This window comes from Oncorhynchus mykiss, chromosome 6 (genome assembly GCF_013265735.2).
Source record: "Oncorhynchus mykiss isolate Arlee chromosome 6, USDA_OmykA_1.1, whole genome shotgun sequence".
Taxonomy (NCBI): domain Eukaryota; kingdom Metazoa; phylum Chordata; class Actinopteri; order Salmoniformes; family Salmonidae; genus Oncorhynchus; species Oncorhynchus mykiss.
Window position 1 is genome coordinate 73,190,435 of NC_048570.1, and position 25,783 is coordinate 73,216,217.

At 41.9% G+C, this 25,783-nt stretch overlaps 1 protein-coding gene across 10 annotated transcripts in view; it reads left to right on the plus strand.

The window, feature by feature from the left end:
• The first annotated feature begins 544 nt into the window (after window positions 1–544).
• The window catches only part of LOC100136290 (SOX-LZ), a 201,271-nt gene continuing 176,032 nt past the window's right edge, over window positions 545–25,783 (plus strand). For 6 of the 10 annotated variants that reach the window (XM_036979115.1, XM_036979122.1, XM_036979116.1 and 3 more), the window contains exons 1-2: window positions 545–891; window positions 3,603–3,701. The gene's annotated coding sequence lies outside the window, so the exon portion shown is untranslated. 10 annotated transcript variants of the gene reach the window in all.

Sequence of the window (25,783 nt, forward strand, 5' to 3'; positions counted from 1 at the left end):
TTATATTATAGGTAGAGTATAACTAACCCCTAACCGAGTAGTTTTGATCTGTTATAAAGGCCAGCAGTGTTATATTATAGGTACAGTATAACTAACCCCTAACCGAGTAGTTTTGATCTGTTATAAAGGCCAGCAGTGTAATATTATAGGTACAGTATAACTAACCCCTAACCGAGTAGTTTTCTGTCTTCAACTCTGAAGAGCGTTTCTGGCATGTGCTGTTGATAAAATTGTTCCATTAATTTAGAGTAAGGCAAAAGACAAAAAAGAAAGCCTTACACAGTCCACTTTACAGGTAAATAGGACAATAACTCTTATTGGAGTTTGTTGAAGTGCAAATTATGTTGTCACAACTTTCAATTGTGCTGCTGTATAATAATCGGATAATTGTTGTATTTAATGAAATCAAGAGCAAAATCTCCCTCTGTCTAATCACTCACTAAACTCTCTCTCTCGCTCTCTCTCTTTCGCATCTCTTGTCTTGTCTGGGCTGGGAGGGGGAGTCCTGCCTCTTTGCCTTCCTCAGATCAATGCCCTGGCCACTCACTTTCTGATGTTGCACGACGGGAAATGCTTTGAATACTTGCGACATGGCCGCTCACATTGATTGCCAAGATTGACAGCTCTGCGTCGTCTTCTCTTGTCTCTGAGAGAGAGGGAGATAAAGAGGATAGATAACAACAAAAGCTCCTTGCAGTTTTGACAATTAAACTTCATAGAAAGAACGGGATCCCCTCATATAGCCAGTGGGAACCACAGCAGACTTTAGTTCTCTTTCCTTTTCTCTACAGATAGTAATCGTAATGTTTTAACATAATATAGCGCGAAACACACGACTCGGGATACGATACCGTCAGGACCTGCATCTCTCTTTTCTCGGCTGATCTCAAGGTAAAACGTGCTTAGTTTTAACATGTTGTATCGTGTTTTCATTTAAACTGCGTTATTTAGCCTGTTTTTGTTGGTACGTAAACAGTTCGCCTCTTTCGATGTCAATAGGGGTGTTAAAACTGTTTTCTCTCTCTCACGCTTCTTTGTTCAGGTTTCATGGGGTGAAATTAGTTGTTTGTAGGGCGTTTTTTGTAAGGGGAATATGATAACATTCTTATTTATTGTTTCTCAATCGCGAAAGCCGTGGTAAACGCAATACGAAAGCAGAGTGCGTGAAAAAGACAAGCGCAAGCGTTCTCTGGAAAGGTTTGGATAGCTACTGTAATAATGATGCCCTGTTTTATTTACCGCCACAGGATACTTGTGTAACTTCTAAGTTACATTCAATCGTGCGTCTCGAGATATTGATATCAACAGCTCTATATTTCACTTGGATTAGCAGTTAGGTTACTGATTTAAGCAACATACAGCTAGGTAGGCTAGGAGTAGGCTGTATGAATTACGCGCAACCCTTTTTATTTAATTGTTGGTTACGCATCCGCAAAGTCTTTTCGCGAAATTCAACTCTTAAAAATTATCATCAGTTTATATGTGTTTTGCTATGGTGTTGGTATCCGGATGCTCAATAACTTTCTCCTATGGGACTGGAAGGCAATTTCACTTTTGTCCACAGAGCGGTACTATTCATTGACAATGACGTGCGCGTTGCTCTAGGTCCCCTTCCATACCCTTCCTTTCGCCCTGATATTTCTGGATGCGAGATTTACAAGTTTTTTCGAACTTGAGCATATGGTTTATTTAGTTGTATTTCTTCCAAACTCTAAGTAATCTACATTCATCGTTTGACCGGAATTATAATTCAGTGTAAAACATGTATATTCGTAATTGTTTCCTATGTTGTACGAGGTTGGGAATTCACTCTGCCTTAACTTTAGCTGGAGGTCAGGCAAATTGACCTTAAAAGAATGCATAAGCCATAAATTAAAACCAACTACTCCTCGAAAGGCTATCCCATTTAGAGACGATATACCTGGACAAGGCTTCCCCTACAAGCATACAAAGCGCTGCTCTCGGACTGTTTTAGGGACTAACGTAAGTCATCTGGTGTAATTATTTTGTTTCTTTTGCACTATTGTCTTTACCTATCATGGACAGGTGTGACTCTGGCTATAGATACAGAGCAGATAATTGGAAGCACAGATTTAATTGTATGCTAAATATTCTAAATATTTACATTTGATTTGTTTCCAAGTGTTATAGATTGGATATAGTTTCCCTCATTTTTAATTTAGATTTTTTATTTTTATATAACTTTTACCGCATAGTAGACTATAATCAGATATTTAGCTATTTTAATATCACACATGGCTTTTGAAAGTGCTTGATATTTTCCCAAAAACACGATTATATACGAAGGTAGTGGGAGGACAAATGCCACGCAGTTCGTGTGAACTTGTCTGTTGTGTGAAGATAGCCCATCATTTACAAGGTGCTTCCCAAAATGAAACACTCGCAGTCTAAGATTAAAACTCTAACTAAAGCTCTAACTTATGCACAAGCAGTGATAACAATTTAATATAAAACAGAGGAAGCTGACAATGGATAGCCTAGTTTTTAAAGTATGAGAGGAGGAATACAGAGGTTTTCTCTGTCACTGCAAATATGGACTCTGTAGCCTACAGCTATTGCTACCGGTGAATATTCCCATGTTCCTTTTTTCTTAACCTTTGAAATAAATACAATAGGATTGCTGTGCCCACCCAGATGCGGAATCTGAAACCTTCATTGAAGACAGCTTAACTTTTCTCCTATTTGCCTTCCAAATAATGTCCAGTCCGTCAGAATAACCCGATGTCTAATAATACAATCATGTCTTAAGTGAGAGGGTGCATGGGTGAAGAACAATCGTCCGGCGTGTTCCTCTGTTCGGGTGAAGTTGGTCTCGCAATGGTATTTTGTTTTGAACAGTTGCTGTTAGTTGAGAGTGCAAGTTCCCTCATAAGGTAAGGTGGCACCGGAGCCCAATGGAAGTCACATTTATAATTAGACTGCCAATTCAGCACATTGTCCTGATTGCTATACAGGGACATTCGGCACTGTCTGGCTGCTCAATATGAGATAGTTTTTCCTCTGACGGACAGTTTAACACTGCCGGTAACAAATTAGTGAGGAGCAAAGGAGTTCTGTTGATGGTTCACTGCACGGCTGTTTCAACTCGTATTTTATCAGGGAAATAAAAAAATGACTCCGCGATTTCCAGGTCCCTTTTCTCTCCGTTTCTGCCCATCTTTGTTTATTTTTTACGCACTCTAAATACTCTAAAATTAACGTAGGCCACAGTCGCTTCACACGGCAATAAAATGGATGAAAGGAACATTACAATATAATATGAATAACATGGTAGATGTAATCGATTTTTATAATTGAAACCTACCTACGTTTTTACACATACAGATAATATTTTAATTTGACCTCTTGCTCTGTGTGTTTGTCTTGTACACAAAGCTGTTATTGAAATCAAAGGTTATATTGATTAGGTCTATATTATCCAGGACGTTGGATTATTTGTTTAACTTTTAATACGATGATGAAAGTTGATTTAAATGCTTTATTAACCATTTTGGTGCGTATTTGGCATTTTGATTCAGATTTATGGTTTAAAATCTCACCTATTGTAACATTTCATATATTTCCTACTGTTTGCTTTTCAGGACTATCTGCACGTGGACTTGTGGTTTTGCGAGAGAGAAAAACATTTCCGAACTGGATCGGGACATAAAGATATCGACTCCCTGACGCATATGGTGCCAGTAAGTTCAGAGATTTAGAAGTGCATTTTGACATACCGAAACCGCATGCTTCACAGCCTGTGCTTGGCGCTCTTTCACGGTGGCTCTCTTGTTTAATAGATCCCCCCCCCATTCAATCCCAGATCAATAGAGTTGCATATTGCGAGACGAACTTTGCAATTGGAAACTCATTTTCTGTCATTTAACGACCGCTGATGATGAGCAAAACAATAACAAAAAATGGTGTTATTAGAACAAGTGTTGTCCTATTTAGTAGCCTAATAATGTTACATACGTTTACGTTTGATGAATGTATTGTTTTCCTGAGGGTTAAATGTATTGCTTTTGATTAGACAGTACAGAAATATTGTCATTATTGACAGCGCAATCTAGACCTGCAATGTGAGTTTAAAACACACTTGACCACAATAGTTATCATATTTTGAAAAATGTGTGTGAGCACAATGCAAATGCAATGCTTGATTTGAGTTATTGAGTCTATGGAAATATTGTGGTTTTAGATCTCAGCAAGACAACATGCAGAAAGGGATCTGTTTTATTCCATACCAGGCTATTGTTAGTTTAAGGAGTATGTTGTAATATATATTTGGTCAATTATTTTGTGCTATGCATATCATGCACAGCAATTAGCTTCATGAAGCTGGGAAGGCCGGTGTAGGGTCAGTAGCCTACCATGTGTGTTTATTTGAATGTTGATGTGCTCTCTACGGAGGCAGGCTGAAGACCAGTGCTGCGTCAATTTAAAACTGGGGCATTACATTAACTTTGAATGGTTCCCTTTCCAATTACATGATGTGAGCTGGTTGTCTCAAAAGGGGTATCTTACCTACTGTGGAATACATTACTACTCTTATCACATAGTGTTAGTTCATCACTCTATTTACTATGTGTGTGTGTGTGTATTTATGTGTGTAGTCTATGTATGTGTGTGTGTCTGTGAGAATGTGTGTGTGTGTGTGCGTGCGTGCACGCGTGTGTGTGTGTGTGTGCGCACACACACACATGTATGCATGTACCGTATGTACAGAATATTGAATGTATGTAGGCCTATGTACACAGTATTTGAAATTGATGACTAATGGGTTTGGTGATTTTAAAATATTTTATAATGATTTGAAAACATTTACACATGTCTTTCTTGTATGTTTTTGGTATGTGCATTTTGCATCAATGGTTGCTTTTACTGAGTCTGATCTGTTAACTGCTACATCAGTGCCACTCCATAATAGCCTCAGAGACAACTATTATAGGACACAATGGATATGTATGGGATGTTTCTGTGCTTCAGTAGTTAGAAATATGAATTGACAATGAAGACTGAAATAAGAAAATAAGAATAAGAAAAGTGTGTTGAAAGTGTACTGTTGTTCTGTCTGTGGATTATTTTAGCCCTTGCAGTACAGGCTTCATCTGGTTTCATTAGTGATTATGCTTAAGACAGAGTTATGCATCCTAGAACAATGAGGTAAAGTAAGTTGAATTGTTGGTTTAATTGTATGGCCTTGGTTTATCCGTAGCTAATTCCCTTGCCAAACGGAACTCCTTGTCCTCAAAATGCTATTGCTCTAATAGCATGAGAAATAACAACTTTCCAAGATCAATAACATTTGATGTTACAACTTGCCTTTATAAATAGCCTACATTATGTAGAGTACTTTACAGCAACTTTATGAATTTGATACGTTGAGCTATATTGGATATTTAAGTTGGGCCAAATGATTCTGGGTTAATGAGGTAAAATTATACAAATGATACGAGTTGATACGAGTGCGTTTGCGCGCGAGTGTGTGTGTGTGTGTGTGTCTGTGTGTGTGTCTGTGTGTGTGTGTACGGGGCACGTCTGTTTCTTCTTGTTGTACCCCAGACACTTTACTGTGCTTGGCTTGTGATAGTCTGTCTGTCAGGGGGTTACTGGATAAGGTCATCCATGACAGATGCAATCTTCACTTAAGTCTCTCCTTTTTTAACTTCTTGTTTTTCCAATTGAGATTTTGAATCAGTCAGTGTGATAGTAATAGTTGCCGCAGTTACAGTATGAATAATGAGAGAGATGTTGCTCCTTGGATGCAGGCTGGCAGGGAAAGAGCACAGGAGTCAGTTGAGTTGAGGCTGGCTCAGGTACTAGTCCCCCTCTCCTCTCCTCTTCTCTCCATGTCTGAGGGGGAGTGGAGTGGCAGCCGAGGCCTAATGATAAACAAGATGAGAGAAGCAGGTAAACAACAGCAGGCCTGGTAAAGGTAGGGCGTGTGGCAGCAGAAGGGAGAGGATTTCTGGGGATAATAAATGTGGCAGAGCATGTTGTGACATCTGTCTTTATAAGTGTTAGCTAATTTGCAGCAGAATATTTCAACAATGATCAAAACCGATGGCAAACCGATGGCAACATGTTCATTACAGGAGTCTTTCTTTTGTAGTCCTCTGATTTTTCTGCTTCAAGTTCTCAACGTGCATTATTGAAGGGCTTTGGCACCTTCAGATCTGGCACCATTATGATCTTCTTGTATGACACAATTAAAAAAAGATGCTCTTTACAGCACATTAATGCGCAATGATTTTAATTTGCATTATGCAAACTGTGAATGCAGTTTTAATAAATTAAGTGAAGACTTCCAATGTAAATGAAACATGCCTAAAATGACTTTCAAAGAATCCTCACATCTTTTTATGCCCTTTCTGGCTTGAGGTGAACACATCTCAAGGATCTTTGCATTTCCAACGTTGACAGTCTAGAGAGGGTCCAGGCTCCATCTCTGAATGTAATGGTTTTGTTCCTAGAGAAAATGTACGCCTCTCAGTACAAACCATTCTCACCACTCATGGGTGATGGGTGAGTCTTGAAATATTGATGAAATAAATTTTTCTAGTGAGACATCAGTATCAGACAATGGGGGCATCCAGAGGCTAGCTATCTAACTGTACAGACACAGATGATTTTCAAGTCTTGAAGATGGATACTGTAGATTAATGATTAGACACATGGTCTTGGTGAGATGCGTAAGTCCTCATACTTAGTTATTATCAGACTTAAGAATTTTTTTCAGAATTTTAAGTAAAAATTAGCTAGGCTAATCTTATCTGGGGTTTAACTACACTCCCAAATTGCAATCTTGCTTTAGATTAGAATACGGATTCTGAATCTACTGCACATCGGGACATGTCAGTGAAGTTGTTTGTATTTTAGCTGCAGTCCAAGCTAAATGTGTTGTTTCTTTATAAAGGCTTTCATTGTTTTCTTCTTAGTAACCTTGGGTCCAGATGACTTCTGCTGTGAGATTACATGAACTACATACAATTACATTCAATTAAATAGGTTGAGTGCATCCTTTTCTTTAAATTGAAAACCATCAGCACCTGTATCCCATTACATGTTGAAGACCAAGGTACAGTACCAGAAAGAGATAGAGAGAGATTTCCCTATAGAATCAACCAGACCTCTAGTATCACATTACATGTTGAAGACCAAGGTACAGTACCAGAGAGAGATAGAGAGAGATTTCCCTATAGAATCAACCAGACCTCTAGTATCACATTACACGTTGAAGACCAAGGTACAGTACCAGAAAGAGATAGAGAGAGATTTCCCTATAGAATCAACCAGACCTCTAGTATCACATTACACGTTGAAGACCAAGGTACAGTACCAGAGAGAGATAGAGAGAGATTTCCCTATAGAATCAACCAGACCTCTAGTATCACATTAGCTGTTAAGTGTTTGGTAGGGAACTGGGTTTGAACATTATGATTTCAAAATTAGTATTAGTATTTTACACGGGTATAAATAAAGCTAAACCAATGTACATTTTGAGCAATTGTATCGCTTCACATGGACAATATAATTTCATAACTCACCAAAGGGGTACAATTTGAACTGTTTCATTCACTCACCCATTGAATATGTTTCACGTTTGGACTGCAAAATAATTGGACAATTTATTTTAATCCAAAGCATAGTTGTGCATAATTAAGTTAGACTTCAAAATGCAACAGTGCCGGCTATGGTAAATAGTCTCTGTTGAATACTCTCTTTCTAAATATCACACATTAATATGTAGAATTAATTGGAGGGGCCTTGGTGGCCGTGTGTTTTTGACACAGGGCTGTTTCTGTAGGGGACGGTAATCAGTAGCACTGTCAGCTGGAGGAATTAGTACAGCTCATTGTTTCTACGAGTCACATGAAGATTTGCACAGTCCATGTGTGAAGATGACTGGCTCTATTTCCATATCAAAGAGGCCCACAGTGCTGCCTGTAATTAAAATGCAGTGGTTTTGGGAGCCCTTGCTCGGCACACAGTTAGCACAGTACACTGAAGCAGCCGAGTGTTGTCATCTTTCCCTAGGAGTGTGCAAGCGGTCGACTCCTGCATGCTTCTCTCAATACACCTATAATTTTGTACAAATGTGAATGCCAGTCCACGCTCCTTTTGTGGAGAGTTTAGTTTTCTTTATCTAGCCTCTCGTTTTGGCTGCCTGTTTTATTTTAGCCCTCAGAATAGACATGATTTAGTGTACGTTATTGTCATGTCAACTGTTGACATTGACAGTGATATTTCATATTCTATATGCACTGTATTCATTGGCAGTATTTATTCATAACCTTTATTGTGGAAAGGCCATGAAATCCCACTCTTGCATTCCATGATTTACATTACTTGTTATTAGTTAGTGACCTTGTTGCATATTTCTCCAAACGGTGCCGGGATCAACAGTTCCTTGTTGGTTTGTTCGACAGTGTATTGTGGTCTCTGTCCTTCCTGAATTGGAGAAGATCTGAGGTTGGGTCTTGTGAGAGAACGAGGGAAGAGAGATTACTGCGATGTGGGCCTCTATGCTGCTCGAATACAAAGGCCTCAGAACAACCCTTTCCTTGTGATCCCCCATTGTGTTTGGATCAGGCCTTCCCTTGTGATCCCCATTGTGTTTGGATCAGGCCTTCCCTTGTGATCCCCATTGTGTTTGGATCAGGCCTTCCCTTGTGATCCCCCATTGTGTTTGGATCAGGCCTTCCCTTGTGATCCCCATTGTGTTTGGATCAGGCCTTCCCTTGTGATCCCCCATTGTGTTTGGATCAGGCCTTTCCTTGTGATCCCCCATTGTGTTTGGATCAGGCCTTCCCTTGTGATCCCCCATTGTGTTTGATCAGGCCTTCCCTTGTGATCCCCAATTGTGTTTGGATCAGGCCTTCCCTTGTGATCCCCATTGTGTTTGGATCAGGCCTTCCCTTGTGATCCCCCATTGTGTTTGGATCAGGCCTTCCCTTGTGATCCCCATTGTGTTTGGATCAGGCCTTCCCTTGGGCCGGCCGCTGCCAAGGACTTAGTACAAAAGGACACTATGGAAATATCAAACTGGAAACCAACATGGGCAGCTCTCTGGGTGAGAGCGAGGTACCAGGAAGAAAACTTTGTATGCCCGTCACCCTGTTCTAATTACAATGTATTACATTCAGGATGCATTTTGTCCATTGATATTAGCATTTACAAGGAGGATTGGTGACACTAGTAATTTGGAAAACCCGACTGGATAAACTTACTGGGAATGATGTAAGCTCCATGAAAAGTCTTACTTGGAAATGTAAAATAGGAAATTCCCTTTCCTCTTGAAAAGTCGACTCCTGCATGCAGGTAGCCTAGTGGTTAGAGCATTGGACTTGTAACCGAAAGGTTACAACATTGAATCCCTGAGTTGACAAGGTAAAAATCTGTTGTTCTGCCCCCGAACAAGGCAGTTAACCCACTGTTCCTAGGCCACCATTGAAAATAAGAATTTGTTCTTAACTGACTTGCCTTGTTAAATAAAGGTAAAAAATATATATGTACATGTTATGCATAGGTTTGTAATGAGCTGAAATTGGAGCGTCCTGTACTACTTAAAGGGATTCTTCAGGATTTTGGCATTTTTATCTCTCTGTGTCCAGTATGAAGGAAGTTAGAGATAGCATACTAGCTGACACCCATAGACTTCTAGTCAACACTAGTTAGCATTGGCTCAGCAAACTACCTCTAACTTCCTTCATACTGGACAGAGACATTAAAATGGTGTCCACAAGTTCATCTCACTCTGGGGAAGTAGATAAAGGGCCTCATTGCCTAAATCCCAAAGTATCCCTTTAACATTAGAGCATATACAGTAAGGTAACCATGCTTTATGGAGAACCACACGTGTCGTATTTCATCTTTGAAAATTCAGCCTCTTTGGTTCCGAAAGATAATTTATGATTTAGTGTCCTCTTGCATCTGCCTGTGTGTATTCCACAATGAAGCTCGGGTTAGCACGGTGCTTTTCTGTTTTCGCAGGTTAGACATTAGCCAGTTCCTGGAGGCTGACAGTTAGCCTGATATCTGCCAGTTCCATCAGATATGAGATGTAAAATATGCTCCACGATTGTGTCTGTGCTGCGCTGCTCCCTGCTCTCTGCTCCGGTGTAAAGCATGCTGGGAGCAGTTTAGTTGAGACATGACGCTCAGCAGCACTGATGCTGTACAATACTGCGGCTCTATTTCTTTTTAAGGCTCTCCACTGCCATCCACATCTTTATACATTGCAAAACTGTCACCAAATGATAGATCACAAAGTTTACTGTGCAGAGTAATGACACGAGGTCACTAATTGATCAGATATGATTTGGCACCTTGATTTACAAGGCAACACCCGAGCTTTGACTTCACCACACAGCAGCTTGATGGGGAAGACTGTGTGGAGTGTCAGTCTATATTAAACAGCTTGCCCCTCCATGTGTCACTGTGTCACTGAAGAATTACTTAAATGCAAAATAAAGTCCTGGGGCCTCATTTATCAATCATGCATAGGCACAAATCTGTGCGTAAACCATGCATAGGATAATTTCCACACAAAGTGTGGGATTTATCAATAGGAACTTTTGATTGAGTGTATGTAAATTTAGAAAACAGCCATGACCATGCGTACACAAGGTGCATAGTGGTGGAATAAGGGAACTGCTTACCAAGCGTAGAATGGGAGAAATATATGTTGAACATTTTTTAAATTGTGAGAGTAATAATTAAATAATTTTTAGATTTAATTGTATTTCCATTGTGAATTCATGCAACATACAGTTGAAGTCGGAAGTTTACATACACCTTAGCCAAATACATTTAAACTCAGCTTTTCACAATTCCTGACTTTTAATCCTAGTAAAAATTCCCTGCCTTATGTCAGTTAGATCACCACTTTATTATAAGAATGTGAAATGTCAGAATAATAGTAGAGAGTGATTTACTTAAGCTTTTATTTCTTTCATCACATTCCCAGTGGGTCAGAAGTTTACATACACTCAATTAGTATTTGGTAGCATTGCCTTGAAATTGTTTAACTTGGGTCAAACGTTTCGGGTAGCCTTCCACAAGCTTCCCACAATAAGTTGGGTGAATTTTGGCCCATTCCTCCTGACAGAGATGGTGTAACGGAGTCAGGTTTGTAGGCCTCCTTGCTCGCACAAATTTTCTTTGGGATTGAGGTCAGGGCTTTGTGATGGCCACTCCAATACCTTGACTTTGATGTCCTTATGCTTGGGGTCATTGTCCATTTGGAAGACCCATTTATGACCAAGCTTTAACTTCCTGACAGATGTCTTGAGATGTTGCTTCAATATATCCACATAATTTTCCTTTTTCATGATGCCATCTATTTTGTGAAGTGCACCAGTCCCTCCTGCAGTAAAGCACCCCCACAACATGATGCTGCCACCCCTGTGCTTCACGGTTGGGATGGTGTTCTTCGGCTTGCAAGCGTCCCCCCTTTTCCTCCTAACATAATGATGGTCATTATGGCCAAACAGTTCTATTTTTGTTTCATCAGACTAGAGGACATTTCTCCAAATATTACGATCTTTGTCCCCATGTGCAGTTGCAAACCGTAGTCTGGCTTTTTTATGGCGGTTTTGGAGCAGTGGCTTCTTCCTTGCTGAACGGCCTTTTGGGTTATGTTGATATAGGACTCGTTTTACTGTGGAAATAGATACTTTTGTACCTGTTTTCTCCAGCATCTTCACAGGGTCCTTTGCTGTTGTTCTGGGAATGATTTGCACTTTTCGCACCAAAGTACATTCGTCTCTAGGAGACAGAACGCGCCTCCTTCCTGAGCGGTATGACGGCTGCGTGGTCCCATGGTGTTTATACTTGCGTACTGTTTTTTGTACAGATGAACGTGGTACCTTCAGGCATTTGGAAATTGCTCCCAATGATGAATCAGACTTGTGGAGGTCTACATTTTCTTTTTTGAGGTCTTGGCTGATTTCTTTTGATTTTCCCATGATGTCAAGCAAAGACTCACCGAGTTTGAAGGAAGGCCTTGAAATACATCCACAGGTACACCTCCAATTGACTCAAATGATGTCAGTTAGCCTATCAGAAGCTTCTAAAGCCATGACATCATTTTCTGGAATTTCCCAAGCTGTTTAAAGGCACAGTCAACTTAGTTTATGTAAACTTCTGACCCACTGGAATTGTGATACTGTGAATTATAAGTGAAATAATCTGTCTGTAAACAAATATTGGAAAAATTACTTGTGTTATGCGCAAAGATGTCCTAACCGACTTGCCAAAACAATAGTTTGTTAACAAGAAATTTGTGGAGTGGTTGAAAAACGAGTTTTAATGACTCCAACATAAGTGTATGTAAACTTCTGACTTCAACTGTATCTTGACAGGCCATATATCATTTGACCCCATCAGTCCATGTTTTACATAATAATCCGTATAAAGTACAGTAATTTGTTAAATTAGAGGCACGTGTGAAAGTGAAACCATTGTTGAAATACTATTAAAGACTCAGATAATGGGAAATCAAATTAGAGATGGCTGATCGTGCTCTGTTGGAAGATTTGGCACACGCTTCATTTTGCAGAGAGCGTGTTTTTAGAGACAGGTAGGACTGTTTTTGCTGAAAGTATAGATATCGTTTCCCAAAACCAATCGTATAGGATCTTTGCAAGGATTTAAGGCCAACTTTAGAAAGGCAAACGCTTGCCATTTCGTTGCACATCAAAGTGCTATCAACCCTCGGGTGTTTAGCAATGGGCACTTTTCAGCGGGAGTTCGCCGATCGGCATCTCACATCCCTCGATGAGCCAATGTTTTGAATGCAATCATTAGCAAAACAAACTGTAACATACAATTTCCATACACCATTTCAAGAGGGGTTTCTTTGCCATCAATGGGTTCACAAACACGAACGGAGCAATAGACGGCACCCACAACGCCATAAAAACACCATCCCAAAACGAGTTAATCTATGTGAACAGAAAAGGTTTCCACTATTAATGTGCAGGTGATAGGTTATGTAATGCGCAAAAAAAAATACTGCTGAATGTAGTGGCCAGGCGGAACGCACGACTCGTTCATTCTGTAGAACAGCAATGTTGGCCTACATAGCTACAGGAGGGAGCTGTTGAGGATGGATTGCTTATTAGTGAGTTGCCCACTCATTTAAAGTATATTTGCCATGGCTAAATCAACTTGAATTTTCCTAATGGTCCTCTCTTTGTAGCTATGTTTTTATTTTTACTGGTCAAGCCACAACTGAGTAAGCCAAGTAAAATATTTAGACACCTCTATTAAGTCTCTGAAAAGTTATTTTTTTCGTAGCTTTTTTTGGTTGCGCTGTTGTTTTTAATTGTACGGCGTTATATATTCCCCACAGGTTTAAAGGGATGATTTTGACCATATATGGTTAATTAGGAGCGTTTCACAATGCAAATAGCCAAGGTCGTGCACAAGCACTGAGGCTAAAAACGATTGGTATTTATCAATGGTTATCTCCTCCAGGTGTGCGTATCACGCTCGTAGGATTGTTTGATAAATCACTATTTTTCTATGTGTACGAACATTCTAAATTCCATTCGTAAGTAGTATTTAAGAATAGTTTCTACGCAATATTAATAAGGCCCCAGAAATCTGAGACATCAGCGCATGCATGTTCTCCGTTCTCCATCTCTTAAATAATATATTGGAAAAAGCTTACTGAGTATGGATGGTATAATCTCTCAGGTCTTTTACAGTATCTATTTTTCTATGGATAGATGCTAACATTTACATAGACCCATAGAACTGGACCTAGTGGCAAGGTCTAGTACTGATCAGTTGCTGACATATGGAATAGGCAATGTGACTAAAAACGTCCTGGAAAATGATTTGAAAAAGCTGGGATGTATTGAGCCAAAGTCAAGATTCCCTACACTTTTCGTGTGGAAACTGGGAATGCATAATGCCAAAAATAAATTAAAGTGACAAAGGAAGGGGGGGGGGGGGGGCTCTTGTGGCTGACTTTTTGATGAAGTTAACCAAAATGTTTCCCCTGGTACAAACCCAGGTCTTTTGTTTCCTTCTTCCATGATTATTTACACCGACTTTGATTTTTTTTACAGGGCTTTGCCCTCGATGTGCGTCATGAGAAAATGGCTTCAGCAGACTCAACCACAAGCTCTCTCTCTCTTTTGCCTTCTCTGAGAAAATTAGAATGTCGTTATTGCATCATGTATAATTTACTCATACCTTTGTTCAGAGAGAAAGAGAGAGAGAGAGGGAGCAAGAGAGAGGGAGGAACAGAGAGAAGAGAGGGACAGAGAAAGAGAGGCCCTCATGGTGTGGAGTGGTGAGGAGACGAGAGACGGAGGCTGAGAGCAGCTTGTCTGAACATTCCTCATTGTGAGGACTCAGCAGATAATGATGTTAGTGTTCGTCTAAGGTAATATACTCTGTGTCGCCCCAGACCTCTCTGATACTGTGGAAGTGGACTGAACGGAGTCTCCTGCTACTGGAGCAGATTGAACTGGAGTTGTTTTGAGAAGGACAATGCTGGTCAACCCTCCTCTTCAACAGTAGGCTGTATAAAAACTATATTTGGCTGCTTGAGTGAGTACTCACAGTTTAAAGCTGCGTGCTAGAAATGTTTTTGTGTTGCTCATCAGTATAGGGAGCTGTGATTGGTTGAGGCTACTGAGTCCATGTCTCTCAGAGCTACAGCTTACTGTATCTACTTGGGGCCTCTCTAGAATGGAGAGTTTGTGTCAATACAGTATATAAATAAATATCGTAGAAATGTGTTCCACATGACAAAGTCCTACTGCCTCACCAGTCATTTGGCATAGCAGGAGCAGGAGCTGTCATATTCCTCTCTCTCTCTCTCTCGCTCTCTCTCTCGCTCTCTCTCTCTGTCTCTCTCTCTGTCTCTTTCTCTCACTCTCTCTCTCTCTCTCTCTCTCTGTCTCTTTCTCTCTCTCACTCTCTCTCTCTTTCTCTCTCTCTCTCTTTCTCTCTCTCTCTCTCTCTCTCTCTCTCTCTCGCTCTCTCTCTCTGTCTCTCTCTCTGTCTCTTTCTCTCACTCTCTCTCTCTCTCTCTCTCTCTGTCTCTTTCTCTCTCTCACTCTCTCTCTCTTTCTCTCTCTCTCTCTTTCTCTCACTCTCTCTCTCTCTCTCTCTCTCTCGCTCTCTCTCTCTGTCTCTCTCTCTCTCTCTCTCTCTCTCTCTGTCTCTCTCTCTCTCTCTCTCTCTCTCTCTCTCTCTCTCTCTCTCTCTCTCTCTCTCTCTGCCAGCACATATTAACCACAGCACAGTATAAACACTATGTCGGAAAATATGAACATTTTGCTTCGACCCAAGTGGAAAACAAATCGAAATTGAATTAAAACTCACTACTTTCTTTAGAAACAATAGTATTTCAAGTGGGAAAAAAGTCCAAAGTTTTGCTTTCAGAGCAGTTAGTTTGTTTAGGACATGCTCAAAGAGGCAATTTTTACTCCAAACTACCAATGTAAAAACAGAATGGAGTTGGGCAGTGAAACAGAGTGAAGTGACTAATGTTTCTGTTAGCTTTCACTGCACTTGTCCTTACACACAGTGCAGATATAGTGCTCACTCTGAGGAAAACCCAGACTGCTCCGTGCCAGAAGCATAAATGCAAAGAGAATAGTCTTTAATAAAAACATTTTTGAATGGGACTTAAAAAAGAGAAATCTGCTGAAGTGATGGAGAAAGCTTGTGGTTTGACCCTGCTGTGAATTTCCAATGAGCCTCTTTGACAATCTGAGAGGATAGCCACTCTGGCACACGCTACATGCTACACACCCACATACAACACACACAGTTACACACACTGCCAGGCAGTAAGTGTGCAGAAACTTCTGGGAGGGGTCTGGGGAGGGAGGGAGGGATGGGGGAGGGTGGCTGACGAGAAGGTTGCACAAGGGAAGGGAAGGCGAGGAGGGGAAACGAGGGGACGGGGTGTCCTGGCTGAGGATTAGTCACACGGGACTGGATGGACTGCGGACGTCCACCACCAGCTTACTGATGTTAAGTACAAACACATACATGACTTCACTGACACACAAACTGAAAGTATGACCGTGTTGAACTTACTCAACCCCAGAGACCGGAGGGTTTCCCCTGTAAATAACCAATCACTTACATCTCTCCTCACAGTGAAAGCAAGTCTGTAGTGGTCAATTGAATTGCGGCCACCTTATAAACACCATTATTACACTGGAACAAACCTGCTATCATTAAGCCCTTCTCATATGGAAGCAGGAGTGGTCGCTCTATACCAGTTTAGAGAGAGAGACGGGGAGAGAGTTTTGTGCCTGAATGTGAATAGCGTTGGTGGAACACACTGACACACACACACCACGCCAGACCCTGGGTTGTGGTTGAATGTCACAGTGGAGGAACACTTTATGTCCTTGGTTAGGGGTGGGGCTGATGGTAGCAGGGGAGGGATGTTCCTCCTCTTCCCCGGTGAAGCTACATTTATTGGTCACCATCTGCAGGGTGGAGGAGTTTGGGCTGGGGCCAGCCTAGAGAGAGGCTTCTAATTAAACCATCATCATGATCAACTTGTGGTCAGTGATCGTCCCCAATGCTGGCTCTCCAAGATGAACATGGAATCACTGAGGCTTTCCTTGAAGCCTGTGTTGGACTGAATTAGAAAGGGAGAAACAAAACGGAGGAGAAAAGTGCTACAGGGCACTTTTTCTCTTCTTGGCAGGCAGAGAAAGACCTTCTGCCATATCCACTCAAGTTTAAACAATTACCCGACATCATAAGAAACCAGAAGAACCTTAGTCTGGAATAGTCATCGCTTTGGCCTGGCCTAGCTCGGTTTCAGGCATGGCGTAGCGAGCGTCACATGTTGGAGCTCTCGATAATTTAAATTAGTGTAAGAGGGTGTGCCTCCAGTCTCTGTATCTATGCAGCCCGAGGAGCTTTCCTTTGAGGTTGACAGCCTTTAATATAGTATTTCATGGTTTGATATGTGAGTGACACAGAGCTGCTCCAAGAGGACGGCAAAATGGTTTATTAGGGCCTAATTACAGTCCTGTGATTAAAGGGGAAGTGACTGTGATTAGGATAGTCGAGGACGATGGATGAATATTCAGAGCGGAGACGAGCAATAACGGCTGTGTGTGTGTGTATGTGTGTGTGCCTGTGTGTGTGTGTGTGTGTGTGTGTGTGTGTGTGGGGGGGGGGGGGGGGGGGGAGTGCTGGCTGGTGCAGGAACCTGACTGCCTGGCTGGCTGACTGACTGCTGTGTAACCACATGCTATGATATCATCTTTACGGCAGATCTCATCTGGGGGCTTTTCAGCTTTAGCTGTTGGGCAGAAAATGCATGCACAGATATGTGGTGCTGCCCTGGTAATGGTAACCTTTCAGGTTCCTGGTTCCTGGTATGCAAAAGGAGCGCTAGCTTTCCCTATGTGGAAGAATCCGTGAAGCTGATTTGGTGCTCTTACAGGCCTTGTACGTTGCCCTGTGATTACAAAAAAAGGAAAGGATGTAGTAGGTTTGAAGCTTGTTTTGGTATGCTATCAGCCCGGCATGCAGGAGTAATGCAGTGGACTTTCACAGCCAATTGAACATGAAACCGTCAGGAATGTGTAGCACAGCCAGGTCTGCTCCGAGCTGCTAGGGGAACTTGCTAAGAATCACACATTCTTGTGAACTTCAAAGTATGCACTGTTTAAGCAAAGAGATAAATGGCCTTATTATTAGCAGTTTTATTCAATGTGGAGATTAGTATTGGTTTCTCTTTTCTTTTCAACCTACAAACTTCGAACATTTTCTGACATGTGATATCTGCCATTTCTAAATCATTTCTGGGAGTGCTCTGAGGGTATGATATGGACAGCAAAACCTTGCAATTTTATAATTTCACAACTGACTTCATCCTTAAAATGACGGTTGGCTAACCTGTCTATTACTCTCTTTGATTTCAACAGTACATGCTTTTGCGCTCTGAGAGGTATTCATAATAAGCTTAAACTTCTCTGACTTTATTGCTAACGGGCCTTATCTTCCAGCTATTCAAGAAAGAGAAGTCATTTTTCCAATTTCCAACATTTTGTTGTTAGGTCACAGCCTGCTCAAACTACCTTGAGGGGATTGTTGTAGCAAACAACACACATACTCACACACTCACACACACAAAGGCACACACATTCACACACACACACGCGCTCCCAGGAAAACTATATTCATCTTAAATAAATATGGAATGTTACAACTGTGGAATTTCCTTAGCCTAAACAGATACTGCCCTAGGTGCATATTTGCCAACTGGGAGCTTTCAGAAGTCATGTCATGTCCACATTATTTATATGTCAGTGGTATTATATGTTTTATCTGGAGAACTAATGTTTATTCTTCCTTTTCCTCTGATGAGATGGAATGAACAGTATGATGAGATGGAACAGTATGATGAGATGGAACAGTATGATGAGATGGAATCAACAATATGATGAGATGGAACACTATGATGAGATGGAATCAACAGTATGATGAGATGGAACAGTATGATGAGATGGAACAGTATGATGAGATGGAAGGAACAGTATGATGAGATGGAACAGTATGATGAGATGGAATCAACAATATGATGAGATGGAATCAACAGTATGATGAGATGGAACAGTATGATGAGATGGAATCAACAGTATGATGAGATGGAACAGTATGATGAGATGGAATCAACAGTATGATGAGATGGAACAGTATGATGAGATGGAATGAACAGTATGATGAGATGGAATCAACAGTATGATGAGATGGAATGAACAGTATGATGAGATGGAATCAACAGTATGATGAGATGGAACAGTATGATGAGATGGAATCAACAGTATGATGAGATGGAAGGAACAGTATGATGAGATGGAACAGTATGATGAGATGGAATCAACAATATGATGAGATGGAATCAACAGTATGATGAGATGGAACAGTATGATGAGATGGAATCAACAGTATGATGAGATGGAACAGTATGATGAGATGGAATCAACAGTATGATGAGATGGAACAGTATGATGAGATGGAATGAACAGTATGATGAGATGGAATCAACAGTATGATGAGATGGAATGAACAGTATGATGAGATGGAATCAACAGTATGATGAGATGGAACAGGATGATGAGATGGAATCAACAGTATGATGAGATGGAACAGTATGATGAGATGGAATCAACAGTATGATGAGATGGAACAGTATGATGTGATGGAACAGTATGATGAGATGGAATCAACAGTATGATGAGATGGAACAGTATGATGAGATGGAACAGTATGATGAGATGGAACAGTATGATGAGATGGAATCCAACAGTATGGAGAAAGTGTGTTGCTCTTATTAGAACTGGGTGTATTGCTAACGGATCACTTTACATCCACAGATAATGTATCCCCAAAAGTGTTTTTCTTGCATCACGTCAATCATGTTCCCCGCACTGAAAAACACAATTTTGCATGTCCAGGCGTTCACTTATCTCTATTTCCTCTGAATATACTCCTCAAAGCACGCTCCGCTTGGAAATGTATATTCATATATAATGTAAGATATTTTTTTTTACAATTAGTGTGTGGCGAACAGTAGTGGTCACAGAGGCCTCTTTATATTTAGTTTGGAGCATTGTCAGTTTTTCTAGGATGATAATAATGGGAACCATGTGTTTGGCCGGCTAAAGAAAATTAGCAACCTTTCATGTGACCCACCTGTCGTGCTTTCAGCACCGTTAATGCTAACCTCATGTTACTATCATCAGGAGAGCCAGTCTGTGTCAGGCACTGGGGACATGAGGAGAGCGTCCTCACACAGGGCCCCTGGTAGCAGCTCCTGATACACTCTACTAACCCACCAGCACGGCAGGCCTGCTGCCTAACCTAGCACAGAGACTGTCTACATTTGACACTTACATGCGACTTCTGCTATCAGAATACGAAGGTCGCATTGAAAAGACAGGTCTTGATGCACAAAAGTCGCATTGTGGTCAGATTGTGTTCAGATCTGGCTAACCATTTCAGGAGGTGGTCAGGGACACATTTTGTGCAGATTTCTCCTCAATCTGGACGTAATCAGGCTACCGAAAGCGCATGCAGTGGGCAACGTCATCAGCACTCTGCCCACAAGACTCCAGAAAACTTGTTTTGGGAGCGAGAGGCATCTTGTTTCATTAAAGGTTGGAGGAAATACATGCCTAGCCTGGGAGGAATGTGTTTGCTGGCTTCATAAATGCTTGCCAGCATTTAACGATTAGAACTTCTGGCTATACTAGAAGAGTTATGAGTTATGCTAACCTGTTTGCGATCCCTTTAGCTTCGCTAGCTAGCTTTCTGGCCTACAGAGGTTAGCTGGCTAGTTAGCTACAGTAGTTGGCTGTGTTATTATCAGATTTAGCCAACTACTATTTGAATATACTGTGGGAAAAGGCAATCCGGAAACGGTAGACACATTTAAATGTAGGTGTAGAGGCATGACACGTTCAGAATTCCATCATCACAACTCCATGATCAGAATACAAAAGCTGCATGAACTGTCAAGTCTAGACACGATCAGAGCAGCCAGAGCTGCTAACTAACAAACAAAGAAACAAAAACAATCACCAAACAAATATGAAAATCTCCACAATAAGCCGAGGGCACAACTGTGCTGGTGGAGAACCTCTATCTTAGACTTCGTTCCCACCAGGATCAATCTCAGCATTTGTCAGTGTGCTGTAGTTATTTGCTAAGGGCTGGCAGGCGGGCAGCACAGAGAGTCTGGCAGTATAATGCAGGTTCCTAGCCCTGAGCCTGGAGCCCTCCCTCCCTCCCAGTGTGCTCTAGTTGTTTTCTACAGGCTGGCAGGCGGGCAGCACAGAGAGTCTGGCAGTATAGTGCAGGTTCCTAGCCCTGAGCCTGGAGCCCTCCCTCCCAGTGTGCTCTAGTTGTTTTCTACAGGCCGGCAGGCGGGCAGCACAGAGAGTCTGGCAGTATAGTGCAGGTTCCTAGCCCTGAGCCTGGAGCCCTCCCTCCCTCCCAGTGTGCTCTAGTTGTTTTCTACAGGCTGGCAGGCGGGCAGCACAGAGAGTCTGGCAGTATAATGCAGGTTCCTAGCCCTGAGCCTGGAGCCCTCCCTCCCTCCCAGTGTGCTCTAGTTGTTTTCTACAGGCTGGCAGGCGGGCAGCACAGAGAGTCTGGCAGTATAGTGCAGGTTCCTAGCCCTGAGCCTGGAGCCCTCCCTCCCTCCCAGTGTGCTGTAGTTGTTTTCTACAGGCTGGCAGGCGGGCAGCACAGAGAGTCTGGCAGTATAGTGCAGGTTCCTAGCCCTGAGCCTGGAGCCCTCCCTCCCTCCCAGTGTGCTGTAGTTGTTTTCTACAGGCGGGCAGCACAGAGAGTCTGGCAGTATAGTGCAGGTTCCTAGCCCTGAGCCTGGAGCCCTCCCTCCCTCCGCAGCAAGCTGGGCTGCCCAGCTCCTCAGCTTTAACATGGTCTGTGCCATGTTGTAATGGGCTCCCAGGGCATGATTGGAATATAATAACTGTTTCACTATGTTTTTCTTACCCCCCTTCACTCTCCACAAATGTAAAATGTCCCCGGCTACATGGGATATATAGTAGGAGCTGTGATGTAAGATGTTATTGCTGGATATGCAGACTAGGAAAATTTGGAATATTTTCCAAAAATCTCCCGGGCAGAAAGCATTATGATGTCACAAAGGCCACATTGTAGCCAGTTTGGGTGTACAGAGCTGTGTTTCCCTCTCTTTCTCTCTTGTTCTGTACATTGTCCAGCCACCTTCTGTGCTCCATGCCCAGGCTACAGGCTTACTTCATGTCCGTTTCCTTTTCTTGTGCTGTGAATCAATGCACAATGGCCCTATAGGACCGCTTACATAATGGGAAAAGTATGTATATCTTTGCACAGACAAAGTACAGTTTGAAAGGTTTAGTAAGCTTCAATTACACTATGACATTATTATTAATTATTATTTTCTCCCTGCTATGGGAATAGTGATTGTATTACAACATGGTTATTCATGTTATAATAACAATGTCAACATATTTGATTACAGAGTTTATTACAATATCCAAGTATTTGTGTATAGTAGAGTATAATGTGAACACACACACTCATGGTCTTCGGCTGAACCAAGTGATCTTGTGTTATCGCTCAATGACTTCAATTACAGTATGACCAGGAGGGCAGTATGTTTCCAGCCATCCTCTGTCTGAGGGCTGTAGCTGTCTGACAGGGACCATCTGATTGGCTGTGTACAATGGCAGCATCATGGGAATGGAAATGCATCCAGCAGTTAAGTGAACAACCATGCATCTTCTGTTTTCCCACTAATTGAATTTGGCACTAAAATATGCTGGCAAGAGCCCCTTACCTTGTTTGACTTATTTATTGCCTGACTGGAGAGGTAATTCGACCTCCTCATTTCAAAGGATCTTTTTGGTCCAGAAAAAGAGTGTAAAACTCAATTAGCTTAGTGATCAGTGACTGAAACACCACATTTGTTTTCCTGTGAGGGTGAAGCAGAGCTGGGGAGTGGAGGAGAGCAACTAGAGCCCTGATCTCTTAGCTACCCTCCATCCCCCTCCCCACCGCTGCCTCGCAAAGCTACAGGGTGAGGGGAGAGAGAGGGGAGAGAGAGAGCCCATACAGTCCCTGCCATGTCACAGGAGATTTGTGTCCTCCCTTTAAATCATTTCCCTCTTTAGAAGATTAAGAATGCAGAAATATTCTCAAACCGATCATTTTCCCTACTCCCAAGTGGACTAGTGCATTTGCAAACGCCACTATTAATTGCTGTTTTCAAAGAAGACAAATGATCCCTGCGACAGTAAATAAAAACAAAAATCAGAGGTTATAATGTTAATTGTTCAAATGGCTGTACAGGGGTCAGTGGAGCCAGCACAGAGCATATGCACCAATCACCATCAGATTTACAGACCAACCTACTTGGAAGGCAATATCAGTCTTACATGTTAATTGTTGTACCGTTGTTTATTCTTAATCTAGATCTTGTTCTGGTATTTTAGAACACAATGTACCATCCCCAATGTACTCTATGGACACACCGTGGGAATCCTGCTTATTTCCCTTCCAACCTTTTCATCTCAGAGAATACTGTTGTTCAACAGAGCCTTGCTTTGTGACCGGCTTCTTCTGTATCCGTCTTGGTCAAGAAGTTCACCACTAGACATATTTATCAGGATGCACGGGGCTTGAATTGTAGATCTAAACATTTATGACTACATTGCAAATGCATGACTGAAATGGCAACACAGACTGTGCCTGTGTGCTTCTGTTTGAAGAGGGACAAAACAACAGGAATCATTTGTGGCCACCGATGTGCCTTGTTCTAACCTGATCTTTTCTGGATCAATTGTTTCCTTTCTGGTTTAATTCACCATGTGATTGACTTCCAGTGCTTTACTGTTGGAAAATATCCACATTGAGCCGTGCTGCCTGAAATAGGGAAGTCATTTGAATACAGATGCTCACAGCTCAGCCCTGGTCACAGGATGCCGCTCCCAGTCAGGAGACAATTGCAGGTTGATTATGTTGCTACTGACAGAAGTTGCAACTCCTTTGTGCGGCTGAGATATTTGCATTTAAATGTTTATTGTAGGCATCTAAAAAGCATAAAGACTGATTGTAAGCTTTGGCTGCTGGTTTGTACTTGCAACAAAAAAAAAAGAGAATTGCAATAAGGGAGATTGACATGGAAATTAGGAAATTCTTTTCAAACCGAAGGTTGGAGTAAATAAGAAATTATTTTCAAACCGAAGGTTGGAGTAAATAAGTAGCTCTGTGTTGTTGTTTTGTGGTGCTGGTGTTCATTCTTGATTTGTATTGAGAGGGTCCATTGTCAGATTGGGTATGCATATGTTTGTAGTAAGACTGCATTTCAAATTGTTCGTATCTAATACAAAGTAGAATGATTCTTTCAGATTGAGGTGTTTTCTTGGATATCTTTGTATATACCACAACATTTTGTCAACGTATTTTTCCCTGCGTTTGCTTCATACTGCATGTTTGTGTGTAACAAGCGTGTGTGAATGTGTTTGGTACCATTTTTATGGTTTTGAGAGCTGTCTGTGTGTATGTTGACTGTGTGTTTTTATTAGCTTTGACAAAAGCTGTATGTTCGTGTGAGTGACTCTTTCTATGGTATCCGTGTGTATATGTGCTTGACAGGCTCTGATATGATGACAGAGTGTGTATGTATGTATGTGTGTGTGTCTGCCGGGTACCCATAGCCGAGTGATGCCCCTGCTGATTCTGTGCCTCTGGCCCTTTGTCCTGCAGCACTCAGCGTGTCTGCTTCCTCAGGAGACTGACAGGCCTCTCCAGTGTGACCACACAAAGGACCAGCCTTCTTTGAGGTGTTAAAAACTTCCATTTATGCATCTCCCTGGACAAAAAGCACCAAGCCCATTTGAGTCCGGTGGCGACACAGGCAGACATTGTGGCCACGCTTCCCCAGCACTCATTTCACAGATTCTGAAACCAGTATGTGGTGAACAGGATTTGAGGGGCTAAAGTGCCCCACGAGGGCCAGGCGATAAGAGGGAGAAACACCACCACTCAGTAAACTAGAAGATGGGGCTGTGGAAAATAAGTACATTACCTGAGAGAGAACTAGGCTTGTTTTCATAACCCCCCACTCAATAAGAGAGAGAGAGAGAGTGAGAGAGAGAGAGAGAGAGAGAGAGAGAGAGGAAGGGATAGAGAGAGAGAGAGAGAGAGAGAGAGAGAGAGAACATCCTCTCTTAGAGAAGGAAGAAAAGAAAAGCCTTCTGCTACTGTGGGGGAATTACATCCTAGAAGCTGAGAATAGTAGACAAATCAACAACCAAAAGACAAGGCTAGCCTCTAAGTTGACACTATTCTTGTCTTTGAGTGGAGAATATGTGAGTGTGAATCAAAGAGAATTGACAGGTTGCACACCCGGCTGTTACTAACACAGGGAACATGAATGCCTCCTGCGGTGGATTGAAGCCTTCTAGTGGCTGGTCATTTCTCTATCCAACCACCTCTGTAAATTGACTTTTAGTCTTGTTATTTGAGGCAGAGTAAATCACATGTAATGTATTTGCGGTGCGGCAGGCATATGAAATAACGGTTTGATCACAGAGCTGTCTGCCTCTCTTCACAAACACAGGGAAGAAGGTTTGATTCTCCCTTTACCGCACCACTGTTATTCACAGAGGAATAGTGAAACACTCAATAAGACAGAGTCAAAAGCCCTGTCACTGTTTCAGACCTGCACAATAAAGACATTATTGTGTGGTGTCACTTTCGCAGCCTCTCCTGACCTGAGTGTGATTGACAATGGTGAGTGTTTCAGGCAGGTCTTCTTTGATCGTTGTGACAGGAGGCCTGGTGCAGCTCCATCTTTAATCTGTGCCTGTCATGTTCACATGAGAGAGAGGCAGAGAGGAGAGAGAAAGAGAGAGGGGGGACAAAGACAGAGACAAAGAGCAAAAGAGAGAGAGACACAGCGATGGAGAGAGACAGACCGAAATAAAGAGGGAGTGAGGGAGAAAGAGAGCGAGAGAAAGAGAGAGCAAGGCAGGAAGAGAAAGAAGGGGAGAGCAGGGAGGCTGTGACAGGTAATAGTGTGCTGAAGCAGCTGTGTCTGGCTGTGATTGGAGCGTTTCCAGCACCAAATAACTCAATGATATGGTGGATTTTTTTGTGTGGAAATAAAGCTTGTCTTTGTGAGCTCATATTCTTTGGCATGCCTGTGCAGTGTGCTCTGTGCCACAGGGAATTTATAGCTTTCTGTTAACCAAGTTAT